Consider the following 25,657-nt stretch of genomic DNA (forward strand, 5'->3'; position numbering starts at 1 on the left):
TCTGCAAAAAGCACCAAAACAGCGGTGTGACCCAGGCCTGAGATGTTTAGTAACATAATGGGGTTAAAAAAACAAAAATAAGTACAAAAAGAGCAAATCGCTACTGTAAGGGGTTCATTTTTTTACTGTGGGACAGTGAAAGTAATATTTACAGTAGAGATTTGCTTTTTTGTACTATAAAGGGCTAATTTTAGTTTTTTTTAACCCCGTTATGTTACTGGCCGATTAATCGATTATGAAAATTGTAATCAATTAATTTCATAATCGATTAGTTGTTTCGGCCCTAGACTTAACCACTTAAGGACCGCCTAATGCCGATATACATCGGCAGAATGGCACGGCTGGGCTCTTAAAGGCGACGTACAGGTACGTGATTGTGCCCAGCCGTGCCATTCTGCCGACGTATATCGGCGTTAGGCGGCCCTTAAGTGGGTCCGAAGCTCCGTGGCCACGGGACCCGATCGCCGCCGGTGTCCCGCGAACGGTCACAGGAGCTGAAGAACGGGGAGAGGTGTGTGTAAACTCACCTTCCCCGTTCTTCACAGTGGCGCTGCCATTGATCGTCTGTTCCCTGATATAGGGAAAGACGATCAGTGACGTCACACGTCCAGCCCCGCCCCACTACAGTTAGAAACACATATGAGGTCACACTTAACACCTACAGTCCCCCCTAGTGGTTAACTCCTAAACTGCAATTGTAATTTTCACAGTACGCAGTGCATTTTTATAGCACTTTTTGCTGTGAAAATGACAATGGTCCCAAAAATGTGTCAAAATTTTCCGATGTGTCCGCCATAATGTCGCAGTCACGAAAAAAAAATCGCTGATCGCCACCATTAGTAGTAAAAAGAAAAATATTAATAAAAATGCCAATAAACTAGCCCCTATTTTGTAAACGCTATAAATTTTGTGCAAACCAATCGTTAAACGCTTATTACGATTTTTTTTTTACCAAAGATATGTAGAAGAATACGTATCGGCCTAAACGGAGGGAAAAAAATGTTTTTTTTTAATATCTTTTTTGGGGATATTTAGCGCAAAAAAAAAAAAAACCGCACAGGTGATCAAATACCAAAATAAAGCTCTATTTGTGGGAAATAAAGAACGTCAATTTTGTTTGGGAGCCACGTCGCACGACCGCGCAATTGTTAGTTAAAGCAACGCAGTGGCAAATCGCAAAAAGGGGCAAGGTCCTTAACCTGCATATTGGTCCGGGGCTTAAGTGGTTAAAGTGATTCTAAATGATCACCTTGTAGAAATGAAAAGCAAAACATTTTTTGTATAGATCTAAAGAAAAAAAAAAAAACATTATAAATACCTTTTTTCACTTCTTAACCACTTCCCATCTGCGCCAATTATGGCACTTCTCTTCTACATGTACAAATCATAATTGTGTTTCTAGAAAATGACTCAGAACCCCCCCCAAACATTACATACAGTATGTTTTTTTTTTCTTTAGCAGAGATCCTAGGGAATAAAATTGGGGGTCGTTGGAACTTTTAAATGTCACACGGTATTTGCGCAGCGATTTTTCAAACGTGTTTTTTTTTAAAAAACGTAAAGGACGGGGAAGGCCCACGATGAGGCAAGAAGTGGGCAGACAAAAACGTAAAGAACGGGGAAGGTCCACGGATGCACTTGTGGGCAGAGTGAGAACCCTTGTACACTCGTGTTGGTGTGTTTTTTTGATCACCAAAAATACGAGTTCATAGGACATGGGACAACCTTCAACCAACATTGTTACTTGGAAATTCTGAAAAGGCGACGGGAATCTGGAGGAAAAGACCAGAACTCTGGTGTGGCAAAAGGATTCTCCACAATAATCCTACACATACATTTTACATTTTTTTACAGTCTATTGCTGGGAATTAAATAGTTACACTTCGTGTACACAAGCAATAATGTACCATATTTATCGGCGTATACCGCACACTGAAAATCAGGGCAAAATCGTGGGTGCACGGTATACGCCGATACCCGCTTTCCCGCGCTGAATTTGAATACTGCGCCGGCATATACCGAGCGCAGTACACTCGTGTATCTTCGGGCAGTTTCGGCGCCTCTCGTGTTGACGTCCTGGACATCACCAGGAGAGTAGCCGAGCCTGCCCGACGATACACGAGTGTACTGCGCTCGGTATAAGTCGGCGCAGTATTCAAACTCGGCGCGGGAAACGAGCGGGGAGGACGCCGCAGAAGGACGCCGGACCCGACGAAGAGGACACCCGAAGCCGCAGACGGACGCCGGACCGGACGAGGCCGCCGCGGAAGACACCAAAACTGTAAGTACAAAAAATATTTTTTTCACAGGAATCCGGGTCAAGTTTAGGGGTGCGTACTATACGCGGGAGCGCGCTATACCCCGGTAAATACGGTATATAAAACTTGGTCTTTCATGTGCGATCACACACACACACATACCGTATATGTATACAGTGAGGAAAATAAGTATTTGAACACCCTGCTATTTTGCAAGTTCTCCCACTTGGAAATCATGGAGGGGTCTGAAATTGTTATCGTAGGTGCATGTCCACTGTGAGAGACATAATCAAAAAAAAAATCCAGAAATCACAATGTATGATTTTTTTAACTATTTATTTGTATGATACAGCTGCAAATAAGTATTTGAACACCTGAGAAAATCAATGTTAATATTTGGTACAGTAGCCTTTGTTTGCAATTACAGAGGTCAAACGTTTCTTGTAGTTTTTCACCAGGTTTGCACACACTGGAGGAGGGATTTTGGCCCACTCCTCCACACAGATCTTCTCTAGATCAGTCAGGTTTCTGGGCTGTCGCTGAGAAACACGGAGTTTGAGCTCCCTCCAAAGATTCTCTATTGGGTTTAGGTCTGGAGACTGGCTAGGCCACGCCAGAACCTTGATATGCTTCTTACAGAGCCACTCCTTGGTTATCCTGGCTGTGTGCTTCGGGTCATTGTCATGTTGGAAGACCCAGCCTCGACCCATCTTCAAAGCTCTAACTGAGGGAAGGAGGTTGTTGCCCAAAATCTCGCAATACATGGCCCCGGTCATCCTCTCCTTAATACAGTGCAGTCGCCCTGTCCCATGTGCAGAAAAACACCCCCAAAGCATGATGCTACCACCCCCATGCTTCACAGTAGGGATGGTGTTCTTGGGATGGTACTCATCATTCTTCTTCCTCCAAACACGGTTAGTGGAATTATGACCAAAAAGTTCTATTTTGGTCTCATCTGACCACATGACTTTCTCCCATGACTCCTCTGGATCATCCAAATGGTCATTGGCAAACTTAAGACGGGCCTTGACATGTGCTGGTTTAAGCAGGGGAACCTTCCGTGCCATGCATGATTTCAAACCATGACGTCTTAGTGTATTACCAACAGTAACCTTGGAAACGGTGGTCCCAGCTCTTTTCAGGTCATTGACCAGCTCCTCCCGTGTAGTCCTGGGCTGATTTCTCACCTTTCTTAGGATCATTGAGACCCCACGAGGTGAGATTTTGCATGGAGCCCCAGTCCGAGGGAGATTGACAGTCATGTTTAGCTTCTTCCATTTTCTAATGATTGCTCCAACAGTGGACCTTTTTTCACCAAGCTGCTTGGCAATTTCCCCGTAGCCCTTTCCAGCCTTGTGGAGGTGTACAATTTTGTCTCTAGTGTCTTTGGACAGCTCTTTGGTCTTGGCCATGTTAGTAGTTGGATTCTTACTGATTGTATGGGGTGGACATGTGTATTTATGCAGCTAATGACCTCAAACAGGTGCATCTAATTTAGGATAATAAATGGAGTGGAGGTGGACATTTTAAAGGCAGACTAACAGGTCTTTGAGGGACAGAATTCTAGTTGATAGACAGGTGTTCAAATACTTATTTGCAGCTGTATCATACAAATAAATAGTAAAAAAATCATAAATTGTGATTTCTGGAATTTTTTTTTTTGATTATGTCTCTCACAGTGGACATGCACCTACGATGACAATTTCAGACCCCTCCATGATTTCCAAGTGGGAGAACTTGCAAAATAGCAGGGTGTTCAAATACTTATTTTCCTCACTGGAGATTATATATATATATATATATATATATATATATATATATATAGCGCACTTGAAAGACCAAGGTTATATACATTATTGCTTTATAAGTGTAAGGCACTAGAGCAGGATACATTGGGATGATTCTAAGAAAACAAAGGTAATGCACAAAGCCTCAAGTTCTAACAATGCAAGGTGTGAATAAAGCTGTAAAGCAAAAGCACCACTTCAAACATGCATTAGCCATAATATTATTACCATAGAAGCATGTATACAATAAATGAGATACAACCTTTTCCCTTCCTTTCTTTTAGCAGCATAGTCAGCCCACTTCACATTTCCTTTTGTTTAGTTGCCCCCTGACCGCATTCTGTTTTCTTAGAGCTCTGGGCCAGGAACATCAAATAAGGCATCTCAGGACCCCTTTGGATTACTATACTTCTAAAAGCCTGTTCACAGATAGTAGAGGTCATTGGGAACATCTTCTATCAGCGGCTTCTCTCCTTCGCGTTTTTGACTTTTTTAACACATGCCCACCGACACTGGCCAGAAGGCATGTGCAGTATATATGGATCGATCAGCCATGCCTTTATGACCACTGACAGTTAAAGTGAATAATAGTGGTGCAACAAAATAAAAATGTCAGTGCCGAAACCAATCAGGATGCACTTGGCCGAAAACCAAAACAGTTTTAATTTTTTTTTTTTTTATAAATGTCATTAATGTGGCTGACGTTTTTGCATCGACTCTTTAGGACTCAAAAAGTGAAATTTCTTTGATAACAAGATGTATATCCCCTTCACGCCGATCCTACGCAAATTTGCGTTCATGGCTTGAAGGGGTTATACCGGGATGATGCCTACAGCTGCAAGCATCATCCTGCTACAGTTTTTTTTTTTAGAGCGGCCGGTCGACTCTTAAGTGATAACAACCGATGTTCAGCTGTTATCCTAAAGGAGCAGGAGGGGACATCCCCCCCCCCCCCACCATTCTTCCGGTCCTCTTGTCTTAACGGGAGAGTTGAGCCACCAGCCAGCACGTCCACTGGCTAGACTGAGACCCGAAGCCTGATTCGGCTCTGATTGGGTCTCGATGTATAATCCTGGAAACAACGTCACAACGTCACTTCCGGTTTACTCGGCTGCCAATGGCGCCTATTTAAAAAAAAAAATGGGTTTTCAGAAATGCCAATTTTGGCGTTCTGAATACTTTGAAGTGCAAAGGAGGGATTTGGGCTCTTTTAGCCCCCCGATCCCCTCCATAAAGAGTACCTGTCACCACCTATTACTGTCACAAGTAATGTTTATTCATTTTTTTTTTTTTTTAAGGGACAATGTAAAAAAACAAAAAATTTAAACCGCCCCAGTCCCAGCGTAACAAAGAAAATGCATGTGTAAGTCGCCCCCACAAATGTAAACGGTGTTCAAATTACACATGTGAGGTATCACTGCAATCGTCAGGCCCTGTACACACGATCAGTCCAAACCAATGAAAACGGACTGAAGTGAAACAAGAAAGTGGTGAAATATGCAAAAACAATTAACCACTTCCTTACTGGGCACTTAAACCCCTTCCTGACCAGAGGACTTTTTGCGATTCGGCACTGCGTCGCTTTAACTGACAATTGCGCGGTCGTGCGACGTGGCTCCCAAACAAAATTAACGTCCTTTTTTCCCCACAAATAGAGCTTTCTTTTGGTGGTATTTGATCACCTCTGCGGTTTTTATTTTTTGCGCTATAAACAAAAATAGAGCGACAATTTTGAAAAAAAATAAAATATTTTTACTTTGTTGCTATAATAAATAGCTCAATTTTTTTTTTTACGTTTTTTTTTTTATCCTCAGTCTAGGCCGATACGTATTCTACATATTTTTAGTAAAAAAAAAAAAAAATCGCAATAAACGACTGGTTTGCGCAAAAGTTATAGCGCCTACAAAATAAGGGACATAATTATTATTATTATTTTTTTTTTTTTTTTACTAGAAATGGCGGCGATCTGCGATTTTTATTGGGACTGCGACGTTATGGCGGACACATCGGACACTTTTGACACATTTTTGGCGCCATTCACATTTATACTGCAATCAGTGCTATAAATATGCACTAATTACTGTATAAATTTTTTTTTTTACTAGAAATGGCGGCGATCTGCGATTTTTATTGGGACTGCGACGTTATGGCGGACACATCGGACACTTTTGACACATTTTTGGCGCCATTCACATTTATACTGCAATCAGTGCTATAAATATGCACTAATAACTGTATAAATGCTTTTTTTTTACTAGAAATGGCGGCGATCTGCGATTTTTATTGGGACTGCGCCGTTATGGCGGACACATCGGACACTTTTGACACATTTTTGGCGCCATTCACATTTATACTGCAATCAGTGCTATAAATATGCACTAATTACTGTATAAATGTGACTGGCAGGGAAGGGTTAACACTAGGGGGTGAGGAAGGGGTTAAATGTATTCCCTATATAGTGTTCTAACTGTGGGGGAGGGGGGGTGACTGGGGGGGTGACCGATCTATGTCTCTATGTACAAGAGACACAGATCCGTCTCCTCTCTCCCCTGACAGCACCGCTGTCTGCGAGAGCCGGGAATGAGAGATGATCTCATATGTAAACATATGAGATCATCTCTCATTGGCCGCACAGATCGCCTAGGAAACGGCCGCTCCGATTGGCCGTTCACGGTGATCTGTGACTGGCTGTGTCCAAGGGACACGGCCAGTACAGAAGTTCCCCGCCGCGCGCTCGGGAGCGCGCGCGGGGAACATGTAAAGGAGAGGCCGTAAAAACACGGCCTGTTAGAAATTGGGAGCCGCGCTGAGGCCGTACAAAGTCGTACGGCCGTCAGCAAGTGGTTAAGTGGCGCTAGAAAGTAATGAATGTAAAATATTATACCAAAATGAATCGTACAACAATGTGAACAAATAAAAAAACGATGTCATAGACCATTCGTATTGGTTTGATAGCACTTGGAACAATCTTTGTGTATCTGTTATACTAAATAGCTTAAGATACACTTTAATGCTTAATTCAGTGATGTTTTCCAGCCATCGTCTCTTCTATGTATCCAGATCCAATTGATGTGGTTCCACCAACTCACATACAGTCTATATTGACCCTTTAAGCGTACGTTTACTAGGGTTCAATATTTCCGGTAAGCCTCCCTTCTCGGTGGTGGTTATTTTTTCACACAGTTGTCCATTTTCATTTCACCGTGGTGATTTTTCAATCGTCCATCATAAGAGATTATCTACTGGCGGTGCATTTTTCCAGTGACTCACTGTTGATTTAACATATATGGACTCACTGTTTGTTGACTTATTATACATCGATTTTTTATTTGTCCACATTCATTTTGGTATAATATTTTACATTCATTACTTTCTAGCGCCACTTAATTGTTTTTTCATTGGTCCAAACCGACCGTGTGTAGGCCCCATCAGTCTTTTGTCCTTCAGTCCAAAGTTTTAGAACTTGCTTTAAAATCGGACCGATGGACGCCTAACCGATCGGTCAAAACCGATGGTTAGTACGCAAAAGCATCGGTTCCAAACCCGCGCATGTTCAGAATCAAGTCGACGCATGCTTGGAAGCATTGAACTTAATTTTTCTCTGCACGTCGTCGTGTTTTACGTCACCGCATTGGACTCGATCGGTTTTTGAACTGATGGTGTGTACGCACATCAGACCATCAGTCTGTGAACCGATGAAACTGAACTTCAGTCCGTTTTCATCAGTTTGGACTGATCGTGTGTACAAGGCCTCAGAGTGAGAGCAATAATTCTAGCAAATGAACTCCTCTGTAACTCCAACCTTGTAACCGTTACATTTATTTAAAGCATCGCCTACGGAGGTTTTTAGGTACCGTAGTTTGTCGCCATTCCACGAGTGTGCGCAATTTCAAAGCGTGACATGTTAGGTATCGATTTACTCGGCGTAACATCATCTTTCATTTTATACCAAAAAAAATGGTCTAACTTTGCCGTTTAGTTTTGTTTTAATTCATGAAAGTGCCTTTTTTTCCCCCCAACATAATGCATTTGAAAGACATAAAATATTGCAATGGTCACCATTTTATTCTCAAGGGTCTCTGCTAAAATATATAATGTTTGGGGGTTCTAAGCAATTTTCTAGCAAAAAATACGGATTATTTTTTTTAATATGTTTTTTATTCAACTTGTATGCAACAAATGTCAGAAATAAATTGCCTTTTTATTTATTACATATTTAACTAAATTGTACACCACACTTTTTTAAGATTATACGATTAGTCGATTAATCGAAACAATAATCGGCCAACTAATCGATTATGAAAGTAATCGTTAGTTGCAGCCCTACAAAATAGCCTGAATTTTTGTAAGCTTCTCGGATTATGAAACCGTTGGTGAATTTAGCAAGATGGGCCTGTGAATGCCAAAAGATGATAAACAGCCAGACTGCGTGTAATAAATGAGTCTGAATGCAACATTTTAATGTTCAGAGAGTCCTTTATGACAGAGGTCACCTGTTCTTTTTGATGAAGGTGGAAAGCACCTTGCATGATGCCAGGGTCCATCATCCCAAGCTATTTATCAAATGTTTATTTTAGGATTTAGACAGATAGCTTGTGCCTTCTACAAAAGATTTGTCAGCATATTAAAATTAAACAAGAAGGACCTGAATGATTAATGAAGAAGTAACACGGTTTGACATTAATATTTATCAAAGACACTGTGTTACTGATTTAGAACACATGCATACCTCCAGGGTTCCTAGTTTCATTATCATCTCCATATCATCACCAGAATTGCCATGTTGAGAGGGAGGAGCGCCTACAAGATCTCATGTACTCCATTTGTAGTAAGAGTGTCTGCCTTTTATTTGTGTGGAAATTAAGTGTTAAATAAAGTCTGTCCTTGAAGTGCGACGAGATTACACTAGGTTTGTTATGACCATACTGCGTGCAACATTTCCTTTAGGTTTGGATGACAAGAAATACATGAAGTCATTAAAACCTCTTCCACTTCTTAGTTGAGTGGCTAGAAGTAGTCAATAAAACATACCGTATATACTCGAGTATAAGCCGACCCGAATATAAGCTGAGGCACCTAATTTTACCGCAAAAAAATGGGAAAACGTATTGACTCGAGTATAAGCCTAGGGTGTCCATCTGCATGCCTCACTGTGCCTCACTGTGCCCATGACTAGACTGACGTTTAACATGGGAGTCTATAGAAGGGGTGCCCGGCTTTGAAAAATCGGTGCTCCCCGTTCGCAGGTCCCCTAGACCAGTGTTTCTCAACTCCAGTCCTCAAGGCGCACCAACAGGTCATGTTTTCAGGCTTTCCATTATTTTGCACAGGTGATTTGATCAGTTTCACTGCCTTGGTAATTACCACAGCCATTTAATCTGAGGGAAATCCTGAAAACATGACCTGTTGGGGCGCCTCGAGGACTGGAGTTGAGAAACACTGCCCTAGACAACAAACTTTGCACACTTATAGAGGAGAAATAGGGCTATAGGTCTGCCAAGTTCCAGGTCTAGGGGACCTACGTCCGGCACCAGGTCCCCAAATTCACCGGAGAAATGACTGTTTAACATGGGAGTCTATGGAAGGGGTGCCCAGGTTAGAAAAATCGGTCCTCCCCGGCCGTAGGTCCTCTGGACAACACATTTTGCACACTTGTAAAGGTGGGGCTACATGTGTGCCAAGTTTGGGGTCCATGGGACCTACGGCCGGCTGGTACCGTTCTCCCACTTGGAAATCATGGAGGGGTCTGAAATTGTTATCGTAGGTGCATGTCCACTGTGAGAGACATAATCAAAAAAAAAATCCAGAAATCACAATGTATGATTTTTTTAACTATTTATTTGTATGATACAGCTGCAAATAAGTATTTGAACACCTGAGAAAATCAATGTTAATATTTGGTACAGTAGCCTTTGTTTGCAATTACAGAGGTCAAACGTTTCTTGTAGTTTTTCACCAGGTTTGCACACACTGGAGGAGGGATTTTGGCCCACTCCTCCACACAGATCTTCTCTAGATCAGTCAGGTTTCTGGGCTGTCGCTGAGAAACACGGAGTTTGAGCTCCCTCCAAAGATTCTCTATTGGGTTTAGGTCTGGAGACTGGCTAGGCCACGCCAGAACCTTGATATGCTTCTTACAGAGCCACTCCTTGGTTATCCTGGCTGTGTGCTTCGGGTCATTGTCATTTTGGAAGACCCAGCCTCGACCCATCTTCAAAGCTCTAACTGAGGGAAGGAGGTTGTTGCCCAAAATCTCACAATACATGGCCCCGGTCATCCTCTCCTTAATACAGTGCAGTCGCCCTGTCCCATGTGCAGAAAAACACCCCCAAAGCATGATGCTACCACCCCCATGTTTCACAGTAGGGATGGTGTTCTTGGGATGGTACTCATCATTCTTCTTCCTCCAAACACGGTTAGTGGAATTATGACCAAAAAGTTCTATTTTGGTCTCATCTGACCACATGACTTTCTCCCATGACTCCTCTGGATCATCCAAATGGTCATTGGCAAACTTAAGACGGGCCTTGACATGTGCTGGTTTAAGCAGGGGAACCTTCCGTGCCATGCATGATTTCAAACCATGACGTCTTAGTGTATTACCAACAGTAACCTTGGAAACGGTGGTCCCAGCTCTTTTCAGGTCATTGACCAGCTCCTCCCGTGTAGTCCTGGGCTGATTTCTCACCTTTCTTAGGATCATTGAGACCCCATGAGGTGAGATTTTGCATGGAGCCCCAGTCCGAGGGAGATTGACAGTCATGTTTAGCTTCTTCCATTTTCTAATGATTGCTCCAACAGTGGACCTTTTTTCACCAAGCTGCTTGGCAATTTCCCCGTAGCCCTTTCCAGCCTTGTGGAGGTGTACAATTTTGTCTCTAGTGTCTTTGGACAGCTCCTTGGTCTTGGCCATGTTAGTAGTTGGATTCTTACTGATTGTATGGGGTGGACAGGTGTCTTTATGCAGCTAATGACCTCAAACAGGTGCATCTAATTTAGGATAATAAATGGAGTGGAGGTGGACATTTTAAAGGCAGACTAACAGGTCTTTGAGGGACAGAATTCTAGCTGATAGACAGGTGTTCAAATCCTTATTTGCAGCTGTATCATACAAATAAATAGTTAAAAAAATCATAAATTGTGCTTTCTGGAATTTTTTTTTTGATTATGTCTCTCACAGTGGACATGCACCTACGATGACAATTTCAGACCCCTCCATGATTTCCAAGTGGGAGAACTTGCAAAATAGCAGGGTGTTCAAATACTTATTTTCCTCACTGTATATCTACAGCCTCACAATTGCCCATCAATGCAGCTTGATCAATAACCATCTGCAGCCTCACAATTGCCATGAATGCAGCCTGTTGCAAGGAATATAATTTCTGAGTTTTGAACATATTCTGTTTCCAGTCCCAACGGTCAGATAAGCTGAAGCTTGCAGTGTCCAGGGGGACAGGATGCCTCCCCCCCAGGAATGTAATCTGTTAGACCCGACTCCACAATGTCTGTGAGATCCTTTGATTAGACCCTCCGCAGACAAAAGGGAAGTGCAACTGTCAACATAGTTGAAATGATCAAAAGACCAGCAAGCTATTGGAGATTATATGGGCAATACTGCCCACAGAGGCCAGGTATGGCAGGACAATCAGTAACAAGGACGAGGATTATGGAAATGCAACGATTGGTCGAACAGCAGATGGGCTGGCAATGGGAGGGAGTTTGAATGATGTATGGATGAGGTCCTTTAAAACAGGACATTTGTGAATGAGAGCTCTCTTTTACATCTGAGCACAGCCAGTGAGGGTTACAGAGAGGAGTGTTAAGTATCTTTTATTATTATTATTGTTGTTGTTGTAGACTGTATCTGAGGATATGTTTTCCATTTTTAAAGGAATAAATGTAATTTCTTGTGCTAAGCAACTGTGTTTGGTCATTATAACTAGCATTATAACATTAGGCCTAGCATATTCTCTGATAGGTTAGAATAGCAAACACATTAACTACACATTAATACATTTAGGAATAGCTATATATTATAGGTTGTAACAATAGGATATATAGTATTATATCACATTCATCACAGCCTAATCAATACCCATCTCACCTCAGATAACTGCTGACTCAGAGGGGACAGGTAGGGGGGCGGGATGAGCACCATCAGATTACATACAGAGAGAATCTCCTGTTTACTCGGTGGCCTCTTTAATACAGTCCCGCCTCCTGGAACGGCTTCTATGATAGACAGAACACTGGTCCAATGCCGGCCCAGGAGACGGGACTTCCTATTACAGAGGCCGTTGAGTAAACAGGAGATTCTCGATGTATGTAATCTGACGGCGCTCGTCCCGCTCCCCTCCCCGCTCTCTCCGAGGCAGCCCAAATTGCAGTATCGGCGTATAACACACACACACACACACTATTTGCAACCGATTTGCAGGGTGAAAAAGTGAGTGTTATACGCCAATAAATACAGTAACTTATCATGAGTTGTAGTTGTAGATAGTAATTTTTAGCAAGGGTTTCCAGAGACCTGAAACTTGGTTCCTCTGTGTTGAGAAGGGTGAGAAAGGCTGCCTTACATAGTACGTGGGCAGGCTCTTGGATGTGAAGACAGCAATATGGTTTGGTTGAAAAAAAAAATAAAAAAAATCAATGTATGCACATGGAGAAGGATGAGGGGCAGGTGGACCTACAAAACTACTTGAAATTCCACAGCAGCAGAGGCAATGTTGTCAGTTAAAACAGGAAGTTAGGCGCTCACTTGATTTCTGTCAGGATCACCACATTTTCCCCACACTGCAGTAGTTGTCTAAGAAAAACACTAAAATGAACTAAGATAAGGACAACTAGGAAAAAAGCACCATTTCAGTATTTCCCATTCTTATATTAGGAGGAAACACATACACAATATTGGTATAATGTTCAGAGCTAAGCTGATGAAGAAGGCGTGGCCGTGCCTTTGAAACGCGTTCTGATTAGCTAGACAGCGTGTGGGCGGCTCCCCAGTTTGCAGCCCTGGACCGCTTCCACCCAGAGACACACAACCGACATCTCCATGAGGCCCATTAAGGCTCCAGCTGCGGCTAACACACAGCGCTTGTGGATCCCTCAATAGAGACTTCCCGGCGGCCCTCCTGTGCTCCTGTGACACTGCATGTGGAAGTTGCCACCCGCTCTAGCACTCTGCAATTGCTCCAACATTTTTCATGCAAGTTTTTAGTGTTTTATAATTATATACTGAATAAATTCCTAAGCTGTTTAACCACTTAAGGACCGCCTAACACCGATATACGTCGGCAGAATGGCACAGCTGGGCACAAATACGTACCTGTACGTGATTGTATAATGCCCAGCCGTGGGGTCGCACCTGCGACCCGATCCGAAGCTCCGTGACCGCAGACCCGATCGCTGCTGGAGTCCCGCGATCGGTCCCCGGAGCTGAAGAACTGGGAGAGCTGTGTGTAAACACGTCTTCCCCGTTCCTCACTGTGGCGCGGTCATCGATCGTGTGTTCCTTTTATAGGGAAACACAATCGATGATGTCACACCTACAGCCACACCCTCCTACAGTTAGAAACACAAATGAGGTCACACATAACCCCTTCAGCGCCCCCTTGTGGTTAACTCCCAAACTGCAATCGTCATTTTCACAGTAAACAATGCATTTTTAATGCATTTTTTGCTGTGAAAATGACAATGGTCCCAAAAATTTGTCAAAATTGTCCGAAGTGTCCGCCATAATGTCGCAGTCACGTAAAAAAAAAAAAAAATCGCTGATCGCCGCCATTAGTAGTAAAAAATGTTTTAAAATAAAAATGCAATAAAACTATCCCCTATTTTGTAAACACTATAAATTTTGCGCAAACCAACCGATAAACGCGAATTGCGATTTTTTTTACAAAAAATAGGTAGAATAATACGTATCGGCCTAAACTGAGGAAAAAAATATTTTTTTTATATATTTTTGGGGGATATTTTTTATAGCAACAAGTAAAAAATATTGCATTTTTTTCAAAATTGTCGCTCTATTTTTGTTTATAGCGCAAAAAATAAAAAATGCAGAGGTGATCAAATACCACCAAAAGGAAGCTCTATTTGTGGGAAAAAAAAGGACGCCAATTTTGTTTGGGAGTCACGTCGCACGACCGCGCAATTGTCAGTTAAAGCGACGCAGTGCCAAATCGCAAAAAGGGGCCTGGTCCTTTAGCTGCATTTTGGTCCGGGTCTTAAGTGGTTAAAAGAATTGGCTTGGGGCTTTTCTCTTCTCCTTTTGCTTTACAATTTTTATATGGTGCCAACATTTTTCAAACTTATGTAATAATGTATTACACATCATTTTACATAGAACACAGTACATTGAACCAACGTCTGTTTCTACCACAATCATACACACACACAGTTTTGTCTAAAGCCACATAATCTACCAATATGTTTTGCCATGCAGGAGGAAACCCACAGAAATAAAGTCCATTCAGATTTTTTCTTTGACGCAAAGCGAGAACTGAGCACTAAAAAAGTGCAATTAATTTTGTTACGAATCGAAATCCGGACAAAATTTGTTGTTATGCAGATGTATCTGAATTTTTGAATTTCAATGAAACCAAAACAAATAACGAAATAAAATAACTAGGTGGCCGATACAGGGAAAGCTCGTATCCGCTCGGCCGAGCGGCGCATGCACAGATACGTAATGGTGCCGCCCGGCGCCATTTTTGAATAGCCGATCAAGTCAGGAGGACTCAGGAGGGACACTTTGGCAGTGACACTCGACATAGGCAGAGGCAGAGAACGGAGCTGTGACAGCACAGCCCAGCTTCAAGGTAATAAAGAAGATGGTGGCAGAAGGTAATGGTGGCACTGTGGCAGGAGGCTGTGGGGCAGGAGGTGATGGTGGCACTGTGGCAGGAGGTGATGGTGGCACTGTGGCAGGAGGTTGTGGGGCAGGAGGTGATGGCACTGTGGCAGGAGGTTGTGAGGCAGGAGGTGATGGCAGGAGGTGGGGATGGTGTTTTAACATACAAGTCATTTTCGGTTTCTATTTTTTTACTCCGATGGGAAAAAGTCAGATGGGGCCCACATACAGTCGGAGTATACAATGAAACAAGTCCATCGGACTTTTTTTCAATCGGAGAATCTGATAGTGTGTACGCGGCATAAGGTGTAAAAGTGACATAAGATGATTTCTAGGTCAGGCTGCTTTCACACGGCTCCATTGCAAAAACCACGGCGAAAACCATACGCATGTTTGCGGTGGTGCGGTTTTTATGCATTTTCGTCGTGTTTGCATCATTGTTAATTTTGACAGCAAATTTCGATTCAGTTTTAGTCTTTAATTTTTTGAATTGGTCGTGAAAAAAGGTCGTGTGTAGGCTCCAGAGCATTTTTTCCCCTCGGCGAGAAAAATGCCTGTTAAAAATTTAGAACCTGCTCTATTTTTTCTCGACGTTTTTCACGTCGTGAACAACTGTCGTGTGTAGGCTTTAAAGGGTCACTAAAGGAAAACATTTTTTTGCTGAAATTACTGTTTACAGGGCACAGATACATAATAGTTAACTGATTCCTTTTAAAAATGATTAAAAATAGATAAAAAAACAATCATATAATGTGCCTGCAGTGTAGTTTCGTTTTTGCTGTTGTTTGCTGGTTCTCTGATGTACAGAGAGCCACTAGAGGGCAGTCAGCCAATAGAGAGCAGTGATACTTTGTCTAAAACTCCTCAGCACCAATCCAGCACCAATCCAGTTTCGTTTTACACACAGCTCCTTGATTAGTGACCACCGTGAGAAATCTCCCAGTACTGTGGTTATCAGGAAACAGACAACCAGGAAGTGTCCAGAACAGAGAGGATTTACAGCAACATCAAAGCAAAAACGAACCATGAGCACATGAAACCAGGACTGCAGCAAGGTAAAGGAAGCTATTTAGCTAAAAAAAAAAATTCCTTTAGTGACCCTTTAATGAGGGGGGAAAAACGCACATGCTCAGAAGCAAGTTATGAGACCGGAGCGCTTGTTCTGATAAAACTAGCGTTCGTAATGTAGATAGCACATTCGTCACGCTGTAACAGACTGAAAAGCATGCAGACTGAAAAGCGCGAATCGTCTCTCAAACTTTTACTAATACGCGGTAACACAAAATCAGCAAAAGCAGCCCAAAGGGTGGCACCATTCGAATTGAACTTCCCCTTTATAGTGCCGTTGTACGTGTTGTACGTCACCGCGCTTTGCTAGAGCATTTTTTTTTTCACGAACATGTGTATGCAAGGCAGGCTTCAGAGGAATCATGACAAATCACGTTGAGAAAAACGTTGTTTTTTTTGCATGACATGAAAAACGGTTGTGTGCACGCGGCATTAGTCTTAGGACTAAAATGGCATTGTAGTTTTAGTCCCATGTTAGTCTTCTGCAATTGTTTTAGTTCTCCAGTAGATTTTAGTCAAGTAAAACTCTTTTAAATCTAATGGTTGTAATTACATTGTAATGCATTAGTTAACATTTCTCTACAATATCCAAACTCATTATATACTGCTGGAGTGAAGAATCGAATATGTTATTATTTATGGTATTGAAGTATGAACATTTTGAAGTCAAATTTCAATTTAGTTTTAGTCTAATGCCGCGTACACACAATTATTTTTCAGCATGTAGAAAAAAACTTTGATTTTCCAACTTCATCATAAAAACGATGTTGCCCACACACCATCGTTTTTAAAAAATGCTCTAGCAAAGCGCGGTGACGGACAACACGTACGACGGCACTATAAAGGGGAAGTTCCATTCGCCTTGGGGCTGCTTTAGCTGATTTTGTGTTAGTAAAAGACGATTCGCGCTTTTCTGTCTGTTACAGCGTGATGAATGTGCTTACTCCATTATGAACGGTAGTTTTACCAGAACGAGCGCTCCCGTCTCATAACTTGCTTCTGAGCATGCGCGGGTTTTTTAACGTCGTTTTAGCCCACACACGATCATTTTTTACAACCCGAAAAACGACATTTAAAACCATCATAACAAATGCAGCATGTTCGAAACATTTTTTTTTTTCGTTTTTCAGAACCTGAAAAATGATGTGAAGCCCACACACGATCATTTCAAATGAAATTTTTTAAAAACAACTTTTTTTCATGCTGAAAAATGATCGTGTGTACGCGGCATTAGTCTTTTGACTAAAATGGCATTTTAGTTTTGGTCCCATTTTAGTCTTTTGCCATTATACTTTTAGTCATATTTTAGTCATCTCAATTGTTTTAGTTTAAGTCATATTTTAGTAGACTAAAATAGTATTGTTTTAGTCAACTAAATTAACACTGGGTTTAATTTTTTCACTAGAAATTTGAATTGCATATTTGCACTATGAACCACACGGGAATAGAGGATGTGGGGAGATGGGTGAACCTGTGGCCTCCCCCCTCCCCCATCCTCTGTCTCCTTTATTTTTTTTTAATAGAAGGGGGGGGCGGTCAGTCTGTGTTTCTCTCTCTCCTATCTCCCTGCTTCTCCTTGGTCTTCTCTCCGCCATCTCAATCTACTTCTATTCTATCTCCGTCCCCTTTAAATGGTTGTTTAAAAATATAGGGTTGGGCATATTTTATATAGAGTAAAAGGACCTCCCAGAAAAAGTTGCCATAAATATTAAATTTTATGAAGGGGTTATATTGAGACCGTATCTGTTGGTTTGTCTAATGTGTGTTTTTCCTTTTTGTATTTTTGTATTGAAATCTATGTAATGTGGGAAAAAATAAACAGAGATTTTTGTAAAGAAAAAAAAAAAACGAAATTAACACTGGTTTGCGTTGCGTCTTTCCCCTGGACATGTGACTGGACAAAGCACTTCCCATAGGTGTGTTACTTTTTTGATGCCGTTTCTATTCATTTCAATGGAGAGGGGTGTTTTTGGTGCATATTTTTTCACACACCAAACATGTACCAAAAATGCAGCAAGCAGGACTTTTTTTCTATTAGAAATATGAACCTGATACACCCCCCCCCACCCCCTGTAAAATGTTCTTTTCAGTCTGCTCTTACCTTTTATCCTCAATAAAGATACTCAACATGTCCAGCAAATTCAGATTTGTTTTGCTGTGGTGTGCCGCATGCTGGGTCTTGCACCGCCATCTTGGCAAGTATAACAATGTTGCCATTATTAATCCCAAGGGTTCTTGGGAGATGTAGCTTTGGGTGCATGTCTACATCAATAGGAACTAAGCATCTAGCAAGGAATATACCATTACCAGTTTATCAAAAGAACACGGTAAAAAAACAGGATAGGCTCTAGAATGGTATAATAGTAAAAACTATTTATGACCGTACTTATCCCTAACCTATAACCCTGACGAAGGTGTGAAACTGGAAACGCGTTGGGTATTAGGGATTACCATGTATTGGAGAGTAATTTTGTCATTTTACATGAATTGTTATATTTTGTTTTGTGTTGCTTTTGTTATATGTACACCTTTAACATGGATCACTCCGTTTGATCTGGAATCTCGTATGCATTAATAAAATACATTTGATACATATGAGTGTTTGTGGCATTCAAAGTCCCATTGAAGGGGGATTTCCTTTTGTTCTGGAGGTAAATATGGGCAATTCTTGGAGGAATATACTGTATTAAGCATTATACACTACTAGGTCAATGACGTCACAAGCAACCCTGCTTCTTTATGTACGTGCCATTGCAAAGTGGAGAATGCCCTGGCCATAGGGGAGGTTTCCCCTGACTTCCTGCCCCATAGCCAAAACAGGAAGGCGAGAGGAAATCCCTCCAAAGTTCCTTGTTGTCACCAGAACTAGTGTCCCCATGGGAATGTTTGCCCTCTATTACTGTTCTGGGAACTACCCAAAATTTCATTTGGGAAGATAATAGCAACAGGACAAATGGAGAGGGAGAATTTCCCCAACGAGGGCACAGATGGCAGTAAAATCTGGCTGGTATTTCTAATCCCTCTCCACTCTGTCCAAGACTAAAAAAATTGGGCAGGGGGTGGGAGTGACTGCTTCATTTGGGTGGTTCAGTCCCAACCCGAGTTCAGACCACACCCTAGCTCAACTTTACTTCTTGCTGATCGGTGCGCTCTACATCTACAGGGGGCATGTTAAACCTCTGCAGAGAGACCATTGCTTCCACACAGAGTGCAAAGGTCCTTATCTACAGCATTCTGGCAGGGGACAGTATTTTCTACTCAGGCTGTGGTTGATTTAAACAAACAAAAAAAAAACCACAACTGTTATGCCGCATACAGACGATCGGACATTCCGACAAAACCATGGATTTCTTTCCGACGGACGTTGGCTCAAACTTGTCTTGCATACACACAGTCACACAAATGTTGTCGGAAATTCCGAACGCCAAGAACGTGGTGACGGACAAGACGTACGACGGCACTATTAAAGGAAGTTCAATACCAGTCGAGTTAGTAGAAGTTTGGTGAGAGACGATTCGCGCTTTTCAGCCTCGTGCTTTTCAGTCCGTTACAGGGTGACGAATGTGCTATCTCCATTATGAACGCCAGTTTTACCAGACCGAGCGCTTCCGTCTCGCACTTGATTCAGAGCATGCGTGGAATTTTATGCGTCGGAATTGGCTATACATGATCGGAATTTACGAGAACGGATTTTGTCGGAAAATTTGAGAACAAGCTGCCGTTGTCGGAAATTACGACAGAAAATGTCCGATGGAGCCTACACACGGTCGGAAGTTCCGACAACAAGCTCCCATCGAACATTTGTTGTCAGAATGTCCGATCGTCGGTACGTGGCATAAGACTGTGCACACCTACTGTTTTGACGCACCAGAAATGCAATTAGCAGACCTAAACTGAAAGTTTAAACTGGCTCTTAAAATATACTGTACATACATACATAAGCTTTTTCACTACACCAACTGGCTACTGGCCATCATTATTGGAATGGGATTGAATATTGACACCAAGTTACATATCTTAATTTACAGATAGGAGGAACATACCCCCCCAAATAAGCAGCAACTTGTGCAAAATGTCCTTCCAAAAGTGTGAACGACTATTGAAGATATTTAAGCACCATGGCCAAAAGTTGAAGTAGTTAGACCAACATTTACCGCAGTTTTAAGAGATTTCTCCAAGATAATACATTTTTAAGCAGAAGTCTAGAAGCAAAAGAGGCAATTTAAGGATTTTAGCTTTTCTATAATGAAACATTGCACAGAGCCAAAAGCACTGCTGCTTGCTTAGCCATTTCGAACCACGTACATAAACGGGCAGATTGCCAGGGCTCCTTCCGAGGCTGGCACACAACTGTTCAGAGGGCTTAATGCCAGCTCAGCAAGGTAAAATTAGTCGATTGTTGACCGCTTGTACTGGTTTTTAAGAAAGGTTACAGAGGTCTAGGAAATCATGACCTTTGCCGTGAATAGGACCAAAGTGTGCTAAAGCGCATGGCACATTAAGTGAAGTATTTAAAAGGATAATGTTTAATGAAACTAGGAACCCTGGAGGTATGCATGTGATTTAACGTGAACTGTTTAGACAGGGTCAATTTAATTTGTTGCAGGCTGGCTGGTAAGTGAGCTGGGAATTTTTGTTTGTTGGTTTTTGACATGTGTCACCCTTCCATGTGCTCCTTGCTGCAAAGGCAAGTTAAAGGTTAGGGTGGTTGCCATTTGAGTGTATTTTAAGCCAGACTGTTCCATCTCTGTTGGGAGAGAGTAAGAGGGGCATGTCCAAAGCCTTGTCTCTGCTATGAGAGGTGAAGGAGTGTGTCCTGTCTCCGCTAGGAAAGAGTAGGAGGGGTGTGTCCAAAGTCAGACAAACTTCTCTCTGCTATGAGAGATGAAGGAGTGTGTCCTGTCTCTGCTAGGAGAGAGGAGGAATGGGGTAACCCAAGCTAGACAATTCTATGGCAGCAGAGAGGAAAGGGATGTGTCCTAAGTCAGATGGACCTACCACTACTGGAAAAAAAGGCATGTGTTCTAGGACAGATGATCCGGTCTCTGCTAGGAGAGAGGAAGTGGGAGTATCCCTCCTCTGTGATATTCAGCTGGCTAAGCAACATGGCTGTTTTCTGACTGGCATTTCAGAAGCCGATGTTCTTCATTGCAGCAAGAAACAAATGTATTCCATCAAACTCTTTACAGCCAAAAGACCATAGTTGGGTCCTGCAGTGAACTGACCGATGGTCCATTAGCAAAGTGATCACCGCTTCACCATCAATAACAAGTGAATCTTTCATTTGGCACCATAAAAGCAAGCAATGTTTCAGGACTTCTCAAAGAAGTTTCTTGCCATCGAAGAGGATAGCGCTGTGCGACTTAGCACTGATATCATAATCACCATCTTTCATGCCATAGAGAGTCGAGGAAGCATCTCCTGCTGCTGCTCCTGTTACATAGAGTCATGTGGGACTTCAGTCTCCGATCTATTGCTATTGTTCACCTACAGTGACTTCACGTCGGCAATCTTACTCTCCAGTCACTGACCATCCCCGGCCATCAGCTGTCCGAATTTCATGAGTATTTGAGGTTTTGCCTCTTATCCTGAACCTGTACATTGCCTAACCACTTCAGGCTTCAGCATTTCTAATTCTAGATAAAGATGAGGGTGGAGAAAGGAGCTGTTCAGCTGTAGCAGGTGCTCCCAACTCACTTTCTATTAACAAATAAGGGGCTGCTTGCAGCGTGCCCATTGATGGTGCTGTTAAGAGTCTCTGTCATCTCAACTTAGGTTTTTACTATGGTCATGCAAGACTTTATGACACAACTTATACAGTTTTTTTGTCTGGGATTGCAGAGGTCATAAGCACGCTTCTGCACATGATCTAGCAAATTCTGTTTCCGATTTGCCCATGAGCTTAGCCACTTCTGAGACTCAGTCTGATTCTGAGTTATGGAAGTCCTTCCCAAATGAGCTTACCCCTGAGGATTCACAGTCTACTGCCTTCTCCCAATTTCAAAGGGACCATTTCCAGTCTTTGTACACCACCTTGAAACTAGAGGATCAGCCAGTTGCTTTTTTTTTTTGTGTGGTTTCCAGCCTTGGGTCATATAGGATCCCTAAGGCAGCAAAGTCTTTCCCTTTGTTCCAGTTTTTCCAACGGTTTCTTTATGAGGACTGGAAGCAACCCGATAGGTTGTTTGCTCCCCCTATGAGCTTGTTGTCCTTGTATCTGTTTGGCTTTTAAGCACCAAACCGATCAGTAGTTGGAATCCCTCTCCAGAACTCTGTACTTGTTGGAAGGTCCCACCTTGCACCCGATTCTTCCTGTTATTTTACTGGACAAAATCCATGTGCCAATGAATTTCAGCTGCAATGGCTTATTGTAGGCCTTTCACCTTGCTTTCAAGGCACAATGCTTCTTCAGAATGGCCCCAGATGTACTCATCAAGGATGTTACTGGCGGTAATAGCCCGAGGAACAGACTTTAAATTTCTCTAACTCTGATCATTAAGAAGCAGCTCGTTTCTCCACTCCCTCAACTTCAACATTGCGATCCCCCCCCCACCCAAGCTTGGCTCTCCATCCATCTGCAAAGCCTGCCACTTTGGTCTGTCAAATTCTCAGGCAGGCCTTCTTTGAAATTAGGTGCCCCAATATTCCAGAGCTGATACTTTGACATTTTTCATTCCAGATTCTTAAAGTAGTGGTGTCCCAGGCCAACATTTTAATTTCTTACCCTGATCCCTCCTAAGTTTTTCCTTTAACCCTTTCTGAGTCTCTTTACAGATTGGCAGATATTCATTAGGTTCCCTTGAGGCTTACGGAACAAAAACCATAGCCCAGTTTGGGTGTTGAGCAGTTGCAAGGGTTTTACTGCAACCTGACCACAAATTCCTCATGGAATTGACCAAAATCACCGTTTACATTTATAAGGGAGACTTTCTGGTTTCTGTGGACATCAGAGATGCTTATTTGCATATTCCCATGTTTCCAGCATATCAACATTTTCTGAGGTTTTGTACAGGGCCTATGCTACCAGTTTGTGGCCCTGCCATTCGGCCTCTCTTCGGCACCTTAGGTTTTCATCAAAGTGTAGGCTCCTGTGTTGGTCTTGTTGCACTCTTGTCGAATCCCCATTGTGGGACATTTAGGTAACCTCCTGTTAAGGGAACAAGGACTCTGTTGGACAACTTATACCGTACCTGACTGGCCAAACGTTAGAGATTTGGGTGGATCCCGAATCATCAAATACCATTGCTTGAGTCTACTTATTACTTCAACTATCTGGGACTGTTCCTGGACACAACTCAGACCAGAGCGTTCCTCAGCAGAAGCTGTGAGGCGCTCTACTTTTGCATGGTAGTCTTTGGGCTAACGGTAGCATTCTTCAAACAGTTCCCATTTCCCAATTTCATTCCAGACCTCTGCAATACATTATAATGTTCTGTCATCGTGGGGCAAATAGGATTGTGTCCTTGGCACCACTTTGCTACAAAACTGAGGCATTGAAGGGAAGGGTTGACAGGGTCTACTCCAAAATATTGCCCTATAACGCCAATAGTGTTGAAGGACTACCTCGGTACCCAGAAATTGAAACAGGTTTTGATAAAAGTTATACATTTATTAAGGAAAATACATAAAAAACAACAAGACAATGGTAGAATTGTTGTATGTGATTGCATTAAAGTTAACACTTAAGCATGGAACCCAACTGGTAGATGGGAACACAAAGATGTTGGTACAGATGCAGTCTTCTTGTTTTTGTATTTTATGTAATTTTCTTAATAAATGTATAACGTTTATCAGCATTATAGGGCAATACTTTGGAGTAGCCCCTGTTAACACTTCCATTCATTGTCTTAATATAGGATGATGGTAAAATATATTCAGTGACGCAATAGCCCTTAAAAAACTGGGGCATAATGGTAGTAGGAGGTGTTAAACCTTCGGCTGGCCTTCAGTGTTTTGTTTGCTAGTTTCTAATCCTCCTGTAGGCAGCAGTGAAACCCAAAAGTTTAAAACTTTGTGCCCCTCAACTGTAAAAAGATTTTCGACTGAAAACAAAAATCATATATTATATTATAAGCAGACCCAGATTTAGAAATGAGAAAATTATTAATGCGCTTTCAAATCAAGACCGGTTTGCACTAGAATCTATTAAGAGTTTTTTGGATTACATTCAAGTTTTTCTATAGTACGGTATTTAACAAAGGTTCCTTTACATAACGAATATTGCAATCTGCAGGCTTTTTAATTCTGAAGTATCTTTTCTGTATTTACAACACAGCAAGTTTTATCTGAGGCTACAAATTCCATGAGAAAAAAACAAACCCAACATAATGAGACAACCACAAGAGTGTAAGGACATGGCCCTGCAGAGCAGCTAAACAATCTCTGCGTGCAGCGCTTTAATTATTCATCAGCTGTAATTACTTGCTGAATTCATGTTCCGGCTCTCCGTTTATTTAACGAAAATGAGGTGAGCTTTAGGCAGTGGCGCGCTCACGAATAAATGGTTTTAAACTCTGCCATTGTCTGCAAAAGCTTAATATGGGTCCCAAAGGCTAACATTTACTTGTTGGCTGAAAAGGTGAATGAAAGTTAGACCAAGTCTGGAGACAAAGGTCTTTTTTGATATCCATATGCAAACTGATCCTGTAAATATATATATATGTACTATTAGCATCATATTTAGAAGTATGAAGTCATGCCTGCATCTACTTTAAAGCGGAGGGCCGCCCAAAAGTTTAACTTCTGCTCTTTTGTCTCCTTCCCGCTTCTGGTGCCACATTTGGCACCTTTCGGGGGCGGGGTAGCGGATAACTCTTCTTTGACGGGTATCCTGTCCCCACTTCCGGGAATGCGGGCTGTGGCGAACATACGTCACATCTCGGCCCCCCCTCTGCCGGGCCAGTAGGAGAGCGTAGTGGAGCCTTGCGCATGTGCAATAGGGACCCGGCATGATGCCGTAATGCTACACTGCCGAGTGAAACAGCTGCGGTGCGGACGGCGCTGGACTCCAGGACAGGTAAAGTGTCCTATTATTAAGAGTCGGCAGCTGCAGTATGTGTAGCTGCTGGCTTTTAATTTTTGCAGGGGTGAGCAGACCTCCTCTTTAATCACTTGCCTACTGGGCACTTTCACCCCCTTCCTACCCAGGCCAATTTTCAGCTTTCGGTGCTGTCGCACTTTGAATGACAATTGTGCAGTCATGCAACACCGCACCCAAACAACATTTATATTTATTTATTTATATATATATATATATATATATATATATATATATATATATATATATATATATATATATATATATATATATATATATATATATATATATATACCGTATTTATTTGAGTATAACGCACACGTGTATAACGCACACCCCTAATTTTCGATTAAAAATCGGTATAAAATCATTGTAATTGCCAAAAATCATTTATTGACAATGTATTGACCCCTGTATATTCAGCCATGTCCCCTGTATATCCAGCCATGTCCCCTGTATATCCAGCCATGTCCCCTGTATGTCCAGCCATGTCCCCCGTATGTCCAGCCATGTCCCCTGTATATGCAGCCACCTACTGTTAATCACCGCGGCGCGGCAACATTACAGACAGCGTTCGTTTGAACAGCTGTTTTCCCTGCCACGCATAGACACTCCCCCTTGCTCGCGATTGGACAGATCCGTCCAAGGGGGAGTG

At 42.2% G+C, this 25,657-nt stretch overlaps 1 protein-coding gene across 2 annotated transcripts in view; it reads right to left on the reverse strand.

Moving 5' to 3' along the window:
* The window catches only part of ZFAT (zinc finger and AT-hook domain containing), a 287,697-nt gene that overhangs the window by 87,202 nt on the left and 174,838 nt on the right, over nt 1–25,657 (reverse strand). The gene's annotated exons all lie outside the window — the stretch shown is intronic.

This window comes from Rana temporaria, chromosome 5, assembly GCF_905171775.1.
Source record: "Rana temporaria chromosome 5, aRanTem1.1, whole genome shotgun sequence".
NCBI lineage: Eukaryota > Metazoa > Chordata > Amphibia > Anura > Ranidae > Rana > Rana temporaria.